Here is a 13,141-nt window from a genome sequence, read left to right as displayed (position 1 = left end):
ATTTACTTCGTGCAGTATTCCTAGTCTCTCAAAATTCAAATCACTCTATCATCTTTCTCTCTCTATCCATGCACATCGTTGTGCAAGGCTAAAGAGAGTTTTATTTTTATTCATCCGACAATCATTCTCTTTTTGCAATGTGCAAAACCTGTCTCTTGTCTTTCTCTCTCTAGCTATGCACACCGGCATGCATAACTTGGGGGGGGGGGGGGGGTCACTATGTATCAATTTTGTATATCATGTGCGTTCAAGTAATATTTAGAAAACTCCTTATCTGAAAAAAATTACAAGTAAAATACACCCTTTTCCTATGCAATCTGTAAAAGAAAATTCCAATTCCATTTTATGGTACCCTTTTGTATGTGGAAATATGAGAAAAAGTTAAGTTGAATAATCCCTTCTGTTGCAATCACATGATAGTCACATAATAATTTAGTGATAGCCCCAAGGTGCATAACTAGAGAGAGTTTTATTTTTACTCGCCCACCAACAATCATGTTGTGTTTGCAGGGTGCGAAATCTACCCCTCTTGTTTCTACTCGTCTCTTTTCAAGTCTACAAAATCTCCTTCAAATCCTATTGGATGGCCATAGAGGTGGACCAATGAGAATTAGGCTAGAGTAAATCTAGTTTAGTCAATTTAAAAATGCTTGATAAAAGAACCAATAGAAATGAAGATCCCAAGGGGTCCAATGAGCATTCAATAGTCCAGTGGCTTGCCTGATTCCTATTGGCTAGAAGACTAAGAGGTCCAATGAGAGTTTAATTGAATTATTTAATTACCTAAAGCTCTCACAAAAGGGGAAAGGGAGACACATGTCAAAAGGCTATCAATTATGCTTCTAATTTGCGATTGGCTAAGCTTTGCAGAAGTCAATAGGATGTGAGCATGAGAAAAAATCAAGAGGGGTCGACCAAGAGAGAGGGAGTCTTGCATTTTAATATACCTGTCATGCTTTTTCATGTCCCGGACAATGCTAGCCAGCACAATTTTGACATATGCTAACTAGTACAATAACTTAAGCTACATCTCCAAGATCTATGACATATGATATATCAATAGAAAGCACTTGAAACAAGGAATCCAAATGTACAACCTCCGACAAATTTTGATATTATTTGTAAAAAATCTACCGGACGCCCAACTTTTTGAAGATGTGCTAACTTGAAACTGCTAACTAGCACAAAAAGCGCGACAGGTTAACATGCTTTCACCCACACACACACACAACTCATGTGTACAAGAATAACTCCATCTCCTTCTCCAAGCATTGAGAAGTAGAGGCCTACACGAACAACTCTTGGCTATGGAATGCAAATTGAACCAAGAGCCAAGCTTCAATGGCATGCTCATCTCCTCTACCATGCAAATTACTAACTTGCTAAGCTATGTTATTAAAGTGATTATGTGAGGAGAATACTTCTTTCTTGTAAGATACATCTTCTTCCTCTCAGTTTATCCTCATTCCCTGCTAGCTCTCACCATTTTTGAAGGTGTGTGAGGTCTTGGGACTAAGGCTAGGGACTCTAGGTGCGTTTTTCAAGCATAATTTGGTGCATGAAGCTTCCATCTTCATTGCACCAACTAGTTTGTTAAGGAACACAAAGATTGTATTGTACAATACAAAGCCTTTATGGAGGGGAGACCGGCTCCATGAAAATCCGGTCCTCAACTATTGTCAATTGTTCTATTTCTCTCTCTTTTCAAGCATTGTCAATGCCAAATTATCTAGGTGTAAATTGCTATGTTCCTTTCTCAAATTAATTACTCTCTCTATTCTCATTAGGAACTTGTTCTTAATGAAATGCTCACTATGTTATCAATTTCTACAACACACAAGTTACTAGTGCATTGAATGTTACATTGGTATCAGAGCTATTGGTTTCTCTTTTCTAGCTCAATAAGAGAGGTCCTCAAGCTTGTTACAAATGGTTGGTGTTATTAATTGAAAAAGAGTAATTAGAATAGGTATTTTTCATCCTTGAAGCATGCCTACTTCATGCACTGAACGGGGATACCGTCGAGAGCTATGGTCTTAATAATGGAGTCCTACGGGGCTTGCCTATGGCTTGACAATTATTGAGCTATTAGAATCTTGACAAGAATTGGTGTTGTCTTGGATATATTGAACTCTCTCTTCTATTCCTTGCAATTAATAATATTCAAGCCACGATAGATTATTGAGTGCTTATCTTAGGTAAAGAGGAGTAGCAACTAGGGCTTGAAGTGCCAAAGTACAAGTAAAAATTTACACCTAAATTTGCTAGTATGGCTGACAAGGGAGAAGAGATTAAATGAATGTTGATAGCTTTGATTTTGCTAATGAAAGAGCAACTAATGATGCCCCTATTCTTGAAAGCTATCTTCTCTCTAGGCTTCAACAAACCATGGGCAATCCATGCCTCCAAAGTGAAGTGCTACAACCATTGCGCACCCATGGTATTCTCCAAACTCCCCACCAAGAAGAGAGTACATAGGAATGTTCCTGGTGAGACTTCCAAAAGAGGACTCTCTCCGATAAGGGAAGAACATTCCCTACGAAGGGCTCAAAAACTTGCTAACTCAATGAGGCATCTCCCCCCAAAAGGAGAACAAAAGTTTCAACAGTAGAGCCCACAAAAAGAACGAGAAATAAGTGAGTCTCCTACCACCTCGGCGGAGATGGTTCCACAAATACGGCGCGCAAAATGCTCTCCAACACTGCCTAAACAGAGAAGACCATCGCATACTTGTCTACACCATAACTCAAAGAGGGAAGAGAGAAAACAAGAGAAGAAAAAGGCGAGAAAGAGGTCAACGCATTCTCCATCTTCTTCATCCTCTTCCTCTTCTGAACAAAGTGATGGTGCAGAACAAGGGAAGAAAAAGGCGAGAAAGAGGTCACCCTCTTCTCCATCCTCCTCATACTCTTCCTCTTCTGAAGAAAGTGATGGTGCAGCTCTTGAACCACCTTAAAGAAGAGGCCATGTTGTGTGGCCTTTGGGAGTTAGCATATTCCACCATATCCTCAGTTAAACCATATCTGGAGAGCAAAGATGGATTTTGGAGAGCAAAAACAATAATTTTGGCCACGCACCATATCTGCGGTCATACACCATACCACGGTGGCTTCAAGAATCAACTTCCAATAAGGATCTAAGAGAAATCTTAAGCCCATGGAAAACAAGTACTGTAATGATCCTAAGGGAAAGGACAACATCCAAAAGTCTCCCAAAGGAACACCAAAAACAACAAAGGTAAGGATAAGGGAGTTTATAAAGGCAAAAATAAACTCTCTTCTAAAGAGCCAGAGTGTTATCGGAAAGATAACCGTTGTTTCCAGTGCGGGGAGCAAGGGCATGCCTATCATGCTTACACCCACAAGTATACACGTAATAAGCCTCTTAGAGATACCTTGGTCAAAATTCAAGAAGATGATGCTCATCACAAAGGATCTCCTCTATGCCATGCTTGGGGAAATGTTAGAGAGCATGATGCTTTTATTCTCTTTGACCCTGGTTCTATTCACAATTTCATATCCACAGAGTTGGCCTTCAAGCTAGGCATCCAAGCCTATGAGATGGGAGATGTTCTACCTACCAATGGTGCTTTCAAGGGGCAAGAAGCCTTAGTCACTCCCTTAATTGGGAGATTGAGGCTCCATGTCCAAATCTGTGTACAAGGAGGATTTCTTCATCTCTCCTCTCAAGCATGAGACTGTAATCCTAGGGGCACCATGGTTTGATTGCATGGCTGCCAATGTTGAATTTCCTAAAAGGCAAATCTCCTTTTGGTTAAGGGAAAAAGATTTGTACATAGATGCTAAGGAGTTGGGATGTACCATACCCCTTGTACATAAGCAAGCTTTCAATAACTCAATAAAGAGCTCTATTTTTGTGCATGATTTTTGTTAAAGATTCTCAAAATGCATGTAATGCTTTAGCAAAAGAAAATATAAACAATCAAAAGGAACTAGAGTTCCAATTTCCTCAAGGGGTTCCAAGATGTTTTTATTCACGACATCCCTTGTGAACTACCTCCCAAACGAGGGAATGTTGACCATGCAATTGGACTTCTTCCAGGAAGCTCACTGCCTAATAACCTCCTTATCAATTTTCTCAAGCTCAACAAGGGGAGATTATGCGGCAAGTGCATGAGTTGGTTGATAAAGGCATGGTTAGGCCTATATCATCTCCATTTTGTTCACCAGTGTTATTAGTGCAAAAGAAAGACGGCACATATCGTATGTGTGTCGACTATAGAGCACTAAATAGGATCACTATCAAGAATAGGTTTCCCGTTCCACGGGTAGAAGACCTATTTGATAATCTACAGGGGTCGATCTACTTCAGTAGGATTGCTAAAAGTGGCTACCATCATTTAAGGATAGTTGATTAATACATAGTAAAGACCGCATTTCACACAACATTTGGTCTTTACGAGTACATTGTCATGCCTTTTGGCTTGACCAATGCACCAGCCACATTTAACCACTTGATGCATAAGCTATTCAAGACTCACCAAACCTTTACTAGAGTGTTCCTTGATGATATATCATCTACTCTAATTCATTAGACGAACACAAGAAACACCTCCAGGTAATATTTCAAGTTTTAGAGATAATAAATTTTATATCAATCGAAAGAAAAGTGAAGATGGCCTAATCCAAGGAATTTGCATAAACTAAGAAGTTTTATAGGTATGTTTGCATACTATAGATGCTTCATAGAAAAGTTCTCACAAATTGCGGGACCATTACATGACCTAACAAAGAAAAACATTAGGTATATAATGTCCACTTAGGAGAACAATGCTTTCAAAAATCTTGAAGAGAAGCTTATCTCTTACCTTGTGCTTACACTATCGGATCTCTCAAAGCCATTTGAGGTCCAATGCAACGCTTGTGGTGATTGCCTTGGAGCTGTTTTGCTCCAAGAAGGACACGCCATAGCCTATGAATGTCAAAGGCTTTGACCCTATTGAGCAAGCCCTAGGCATATATGAGAGGAACTCTAAGCAATTCTACATGCTCTAGACTCATGGAGGCACTATTTATTGGGGACTCCTTTCATTCTGTGAATGGATCACCAGAGCCTTAAGTGCTTCATGACGCACGCCAAGCTCTCTGAAAAACAAATGAGGTGGGAAAAGTTGCTTTTGCAATTTCATTTTCATATTGCTCACATTGCTGGCAAGCATAATCAAGTGGCCGATGAACTCTCAAGACGACCCAGAGTGAATTTTGGTATCCATAGCAACTACAACGATCTATCTTCTATGATAGATGAGTACGCTATTGATCCCAATTTTAGAGATGTGATTTCAGTCCTTGCACTAGGAAAGAAGGAAGAACCATTTACCCTACAAAATGGTTATCTTCTCTATGGCAATAGACTATGCGTTACTAACTCACTACGTGAGAAAGTAATGAATGACTGTCATTCTCCTCCTTATGCGGGGCATAGAGAGATTTAGTCTACCCTAAAAGGGATAGAAACATATTTCTATTGGTCTACCATCAAAGAAAACATACAAAAGTACGTCTGAAAATGTGTGTTATGCCAAAAAATGAAGTTTGATAAAGGGAAGCAACTTGGATTGCTTCAGCCTTTGCCATTCCCTAATTCACCATGGGAGAGCATATCCATGGATTTTATCTTTGGATTGCCCAAGTCTATCCATGGGAATACAAGAATATGGACGATCGTAGACAGGTTTAGCAAACAAGCGCATATTCATACCTGTCAAAAATACTTTCAAGGCCCATCAAATGGCAACCCTCTTTATATCACAAATCTTCAAATACCATGGCTTGCCAATGTCTTTAGTATTGGATAGAGATCCTAGAATGACCAATAATTTTTGGAAGGGTATCTTTGAGAATTTAAGTACAAGGCTAAACTTCTCTTTGGCCTATCATCCCCACACGGATGGCCAAAGTGAAATAGCTAACCTAACCATTCTTGATCTACTAAAAGCTTATGTCACAAAAGTAGATCACGAAGTCCCTTGCTACTCAAGGTACATGGGAAGATATTCACTGCAAATGAATATAGCCGTCCAAAAGATTAAGGATGCTATATCAATCTCTCAACAAAGGCAAAAGGCTTCTACTTGATAAGCACAAAAGAGCCCTAGCCTTTAAACAAAATTATTGGGTCTTGCTTAAGTTTCCCAAGGCTCAATTAAGGCACACAACGGGCAAGAATCCTACACGACACCAAAAGTACTATGCTAAGTTAGCAAAAAGTACTATGGTCCCTTCAAATTCTTAGGCCAATCAATGAGATGACCTATCAATTTAAGTTGCCCAACCATTGGCTCTTACACAATGCTTTTCATGTGAGCCTACTAAAGCCTCACAAAGGAGAGCCACCTCAAGAAGCAAAGACCCACCGGAGATAGAGGACCAAGAAGAGGTGTTGCACCCAAGTCCATTCTCCAACGCGAAGACAAGGTATTACGAGGCGGTACGATTATCCGACAATATCTTATCAAGTTTAAAAATTATACTTTTGAAGATGCTAGATGGATGCAAGGCATACAATTAAAGGATATACTAAACCTTGTCAATGCTTACAATGATTCCCTAGAGTAAGCAAACGTATTTATATGTATAAATGAATAAATTTTTTGTCTTATAAGACTCTCTTTTTCTTTATTGTGCACAAATGTTAATAAGTATGCATGCTTAGGATCATGTTTGTGGAGACGACGTCTCCCAACTACCAAGTACAGTTTGTCACTCTAGTATGGAAGATTGATACGGACTCTCAAGGGGTTCACTATGTGTAAAACTACCATATCACGTGCGTTCAAGACATGTTTGTAAAACCCCTTATCTATGAATTTTGTTAGGAATATAATGTACCCTTTTCTCTTAAAACCTGTAATTTTTTTTCAAATTTGAAAAAATAATGCCCTTCTGTATATATATTTCAGTAAGTTCCAAGAACTTTAAATACCCTTCTGCTGAACTCACCTGATAGGTTACATTTTTACTAGGTGATCTCCCCGGGTACGGACTAAAGTGTAGACATGCTTACAGTATCTAAGGCTCTTAAGCACCAAATGGACTAGTCATCCATTCTGGAATGGTGTCATAAGGTAAACTAGGGAGCATGTGGGACGGGTTTCTAGCCTCACTCCTATCTTATTGCAGACATAGCGAGAACCACAAACATAATTTTCAATCCATGGGACGATGCTGACTCAACTAGTGCATAGAGGCTACAAGAGGGTGTCCATATCTTGAATAACAATAGAAAACTCGCATCCAACACAAGCTACACTCAAATGACCAAGGTCACCAAAAGCTAGTCGCTAATTGGCAAACAAATCATAATTGTTACAGCATCAAGCGACATCCAAATGTTACGAAACTTCTAGGACATGTATATAAGACCTAAGCACACATGCTTATGGTCTCAAATCTCACTTTAGGTCAAGTGCAAAAATCACGATTATTAACAGCAGTGAGTTTTTGACCTAGTCGTTTTCGACCCAAAATGCTTCTAAATGCGTAGCAATGATACCCCAATACCCCGCCTATGCTTACTTTGTGATTTCCTAGCTTAAATTCCTACTTATGATGAAATTAGACCGCGGGTTGGCGATGTCGTAAGCTACGATTTACCATGATATGTTTATATCAATGCGTAGAGCTCTGGCCTACGGTTGCAACGCAATAGACCACACTGCAATGTGACAATCGGGAAGGGAGTAGGAAGCACGAGAAGGAGAGAAGTGAGCGATTTCCTTGGTCAAAACTAACATTAGGAGAGGATGGGGTCTAGGAGGGCCTCTTTATTTGCCATGAGATTATGGAGGTGATTAACATTTTGACAAATAGATGCATGCCATGTGTACAAGAATGGTGGGTGTCTAACAGAGGTGTAAGAGTGGTCAAAGGATGCACTTTCCCCCCAAAAAATGGGGTGGACAAGTTTATGGATTTTGGCCTTCCATAACTCCTATATATGATCTCGGATTGAGCGGAGATTGTAGATTTGTAATCTGTACGCCAAAATCTTTCCATAAATATGCTACATGATATGGTTTTTCTCGCTATGTTTTGAATTTTATTTTTTGGGGGAAATTTGAATTCAAATAAACTAGTCATTTTGCGTATTTGAATTCAAAAGCCATCCTTTGATTGCTTTCTTAATACTAGAGGTTTGACTCCTATCGTAATCTGAGAGCTCTAACTAAAGACAAGTTGATACAATCTAGAAGCTTATAGCCCCGGTTCATTGATTACACTATCCATCTGGAAAGTAAGAGTTACAACATTCCCAATTTATAAAAAGAATAAGTGTTTTTACAATAAAAGCTCCCGAAAATGTTATCTAAGTTAGCATGCTCCTAACATTCCCACCCTACTTGGCTGTGTCGTCTCTTGACACAGCTTCATGGATTGAAGTAGTCTTTCGGTTGACGGCTGGCGGGGTGGTCTAGGTTGGTAATTGGACACTTTTATGTCCTGGGACACTTTTATGTCCTGTTAAGTGACCATTTTCCTTGAATTATGTCAAGAGTTTCAAAATGGATTTTGAGGTTCTATCTATCTAGAAAGTTGTCTCATGAGCTGAAAACAACTCAACATTTTTTTGGAATATCAATTCCATCTTTAACATTGTCCTTGCACAACATTTCACAACCTAAACTATGTGAAAAAACGGGTCCTGTTTTTGGCTTTTTTCAACTTTTCACAACTATACCACTCTAGAATTCATGTTTGTGAGGTCTATAATGCTAGAGAACTATCTTTAGTAGTCCTCAACATGTCCTGATGCTTTTAGGGAGAAATAAATATTGAAGTTGTAAGTTATGACCAAATTACAAAAATTGTCAAATCCTGTTTTTTAGCCAATTTTAGCTCTTCTATGATTTTTTTGGTGGATTCATGATATCCAAAAGCATTTTTGATTTTCTATGTCGCATATTGTAACATAAAGCTAACATTCCTTGAGTTTTGGGGCACCTAATACCCTATTTTGCATAGTACACAACGATGGTTGATTTTTTCAATTATAGAAGAAAACGAAACATTCTAGTATATCAAGTATAGCTTTTTCAATATTGTTAGTTTCTTGTGACAACTACATGCATTTTGTAGGTAGTAACCATATCTATTCATAAGGATCAAATTTGGCTAGATATTGAATAGTTTCTATGGGATTCTACAAGTCATAATGTTGAACCCAGTTTTTTCATGTTTGCTGTATTTAACACTTCATCTTTGTCCCCAAGATTCCCCTTGGTAAGAGATGTATTATTCTTTTGACATGCTCCATGGCTCCTTATGAACATAAAGGACAATAGGGAACTAAGAAAACAAGCATATATTATTTGTATTGAGCGTGGCTATAGAAACTTTGATGATAGGTTTGCAGAATGGTAAAAATTAAACTTTTTTGTACCTATTTATTTTGGCAAAACAAAAAATAGTGAGTGAGAAGCAATCATATGTTATGATCACCAACCCATTGAAGTTAACTAGGGAAATTATCTCAAGTCTTACAAAAATCCCTAATCTTATTTTTATGCAACAAAACGTAAGAAATGACTGTTCTGATGAAAATTCACTGGTCCATCAACTTTGGAGGCTTGGTGTGACCAAAAGATGAGAAATTTTACAAGTTTCTTATTTTTTCCATGTTTAGTAGGCCTTGAACTATAACCTCATGAAAGGATTTTACAAAATGAGTGGATCTACTATGGTTTTGGAGGTTTTTTTCAAAACCTTGAAAGGACACTTTTATGTCCTGTTAGGTTACCAACCTAGTGTTAAGCACATGTAGAGCTTTCTCATATCTGATTCATCTTTCTTTGTCAGGGACTTGAAAAACTACATGGTGACTTTGTTTTTAAGTTCGCTAGATGAATAGACAACAAATCTTGATGTAAGGTTGTTGATCACTGGCCCAAAGATCTTTGGCCGCCATGTGAAGAATCCAATATAAGATGACTCTTCAAATGCCAACAAACTGCTTGATGACAGGAACATGCATCTAGTGTAGAATTCGTAGAGGACTTCTTCTGAGGGCAGTCCACTCAAATCATAGCATAGACCTTTGTTGCCTTCTAGGAAAGACATCCAAGGAGCTCTTGCTTGCTTGGGATCATGAAAAGCTTGAATACATGTAAGCAGCATTCAACAGATTTTATAGAGCATAGCACATGAGAGGTCAGGTAGACTTTTGAAGAAGTTCATGGCGCCCGTTAGGGTTTTCACCATGTATTTCTCTGTTGCTATCCCCAGCTCTAGAGCTAGTAGTCTTGGGTAGTTGAGATAATTTGTTCTCTTCTACCTCAATGCATCGTGTGCCTACCATGTCCTTACCCTTGGTACATGACAGAATGTGGGGTCCTTCTATATTGCTGAAGGTGCCCTTGTAAATAGAATGAGATATCTAGAGTTCTTGTTGAGCTAGTTCTTTCTCCATTTGGGGTGGAGAGAATCTGAGCCTTCTGCTTGCACATCCTTGTAAAGTCTTTCTTTAACATACAAAAAGGATTCCATCTCTCTCTCACTCACTCTCTCTTTCTACAACTTGAAGAGATCAGTTACATGAATCACATTGATCAAAGGAGAATGCATAGCTACATTTACAAGCCTTGCAAGGTTTGAATAATGGTGTTACACCATGGGTCAGCCAGATGAGTAAATAGGTTGTCAACAGGGATCTTTCCTATAATGTTGTGCTATATCACAAATCCGAGGAAGGCCAGCATAGCAAGCCAACCATTTGCAATCTCCTTCTCCTTGTATTCCAGATAAGTAGGGAAGTTGAAGGGGTTGAAGATGCCACCAGGGTATCCAACCCTTAGGGTTGAACAGATCAGCATTCACACTACTAGGGTACTTGATGTCTTGCCATCTTCTCACCTCCACACAAAGAGAGTGGAGGCAGGGGCGAAGTACTTGACCTTGCCCCCATCATACCATGCAGGAACATTGATGACACCAATCTTTGTCAAGAGGTCGAGGATCAACATGCCAGCTACTCCAAGCATTGCCTACCTTCCATTTTGAAGCTCTGCTTGCACATACCATTTGAGGTTGGCAGGATCCTCAGCCAAGCCAAGGGGGTCGAATCCATTATCACCGGCAAGGTTTCTGTCAAGGTAAGCAGGGGATGCCAGATCGGGGAGCCATTCCCCTATCTTTGCCTCGACCTTGAAGGCACAGACACGCAAAAAAGATGACTTGCATAGAGACGAAGAAGGGCAGGAAACGCCCAATGTCGCCACACTGCGAGTCCAAGATCATAGAGGTGCCAGAGAGAGAGAGAGAGAGAGAGAGAGAGAGAGAGAGAGAGAGAGAGAGAGAAGTCGCGAGGAGAGAGAACGGGAGAAGACCCGAGAGTGAGAAGCTCGTGTGTGCTTGCAGAAATGGCTGCTAAAAAAAAACCTAGGTTTAGTGTAATCCCACCTACAAATTTTGAAATTTACCTGTAAATTTTATTTTTGAAGGTGAGAAAACCTACAAAATTTTGAAAAAGTTAGTGTAATTTGGTGTAAAAATCTTCAAATTTTGTCAATTTACCTCTGTTGTTTCACATATGTAGGTTTGCTAAGTTTTTGGAAAAAAGTTTTTTTTTAGCGCTGTGTTGGAGGAGATTTTATCCTTTTGCGTGGAAGGGTCGTGGATGCCCTCCACGGGTACGCCCTCACTCTGCATCGTATCGTGCTTCCAAACAGTGAATGCGACCCCGGTACGATTCCACCTGGAAAAACAAAAAAAATGCAACGAAAGACGAAGCAAAATTGGCATGAGGAGACGCAATTATGGATCTGAAGGGTGTAGAGAGGGAGAAAGACATACCATGGTAATAGAGGGTGAGGTACATGAGGGAAGCTTCAAGAGGAAGGGATGCTGACAGCGTGAGGAAGATGGCGTCTTGGATAGTGGTAGAGATATGGAAGAAGACTTTCTTTCTCTCTCAGAACTCACCAGGGACCGAACATTTGGGACAAGGAAGTCGCAACAACTACACAACTCAAGCGAGGGCAAGGGTGTGGTATGAATAGCCCTTAAGTTTAATGCTCTTTGTTTTAACATGCCTAGAGTGCCCATGCACGGGATATTTACCACTTAAAGGCATAGGATAAAGGGGCCAATATAAGGCACCCTTAGTCTCTATCCCTCTACATTGAAAGAATGGCCTCACTTGGTGAAACCTTTGTGATGTAACCCCAAGGTTGAGGGTTCGAGGCTAGGTTGCATTCTCTTGGGTGTATTCTCTTCCTTTATTGGGGCGGGTGGTTCCCACGGTTGCCTCTCGAGGTTGTAATGTACATCAATGTACAATTGTAAATACATGATATGTGTAAACAAGGATCTAGATGAGAAGAAAGAGTTTGAAAAGATACTAAACAATGCACGCACATGCAAAGATTGAGAAAATTATTATAGGTTACAATGATTGGTATCGTGGGTGCAAGACAATCTCTTGATCATGCCATTGGTGTTGCTATTGAGTTTGCATATGAAGAAGAAGAAGAGAAGAGGGACTTTGATGATGTGCAAGAAGACAACAATAAATAAAATGAGGGTGCAGATGTGGAGACAAAGCCTATGCAGATGGTGGTATTGATGATGATGATGTTGAAGAGGCTAATGAGGGTCGGAATGTCCAAGATAGTGATGTCTAGTGGCTACATAAAAGAAGATTAGTCAAGTTTATGGTAGCATCAACCCCAACAAATCTAGAAGCTTGTTGAACAAGTCTTAAAGATGTTAGCTAAGGGAGAGGACAGGGAGGTACAATATCTTCTCATTGGTATAGCTATCTTAGTTTGCTAATGGATTAAATGAAATCTTTGAAATACCAAGAACAACACCCTCATGTGAAAGATTCTTTAATTGTCTTGTTAGGCCATGTGTCTTATAGCATAAGCACTTACCCCCCCCCCTGTGGAGTAGGTCCCCCCTCCCTTATGCATATGGTACGGGCATGAAATAATGGGGGGCTACCCCTATTGTATAGGCTTATGTTTGACCTCTAAAAACCCCCCTCTTGTACACTCACGTGATACCATACAAAAATCCATAGTGAATCCCCGAGCTTTCATCAGGCTCTTTGAGACTGCAAAAGTACTCTAAGTGACATCATTGTATGAGTGTGTGTGTGTGTGTATGAGAGAGAGAGAGAG

General features: G+C 39.7%; 1 pseudogene; it reads right to left on the bottom strand.

Moving 5' to 3' along the window:
* Positions 1 to 10,591: 10,591 nt before the first annotated feature.
* On the bottom strand, positions 10,592 to 12,062 carry LOC147459061 (chlorophyll a-b binding protein 4, chloroplastic pseudogene; annotated as a pseudogene).
* Between the last annotated feature and the right edge of the window lie 1,079 nt (positions 12,063 to 13,141).

Source organism: Adiantum capillus-veneris, chromosome 4, assembly GCF_014529385.1.
Source record: "Adiantum capillus-veneris isolate H3 chromosome 4, ASM1452938v2, whole genome shotgun sequence".
NCBI lineage: Eukaryota > Viridiplantae > Streptophyta > Polypodiopsida > Polypodiales > Pteridaceae > Adiantum > Adiantum capillus-veneris.
Note: the sequence above shows the minus strand (reverse complement) of the source record. Positions and strands in the feature narration are given on the sequence as shown.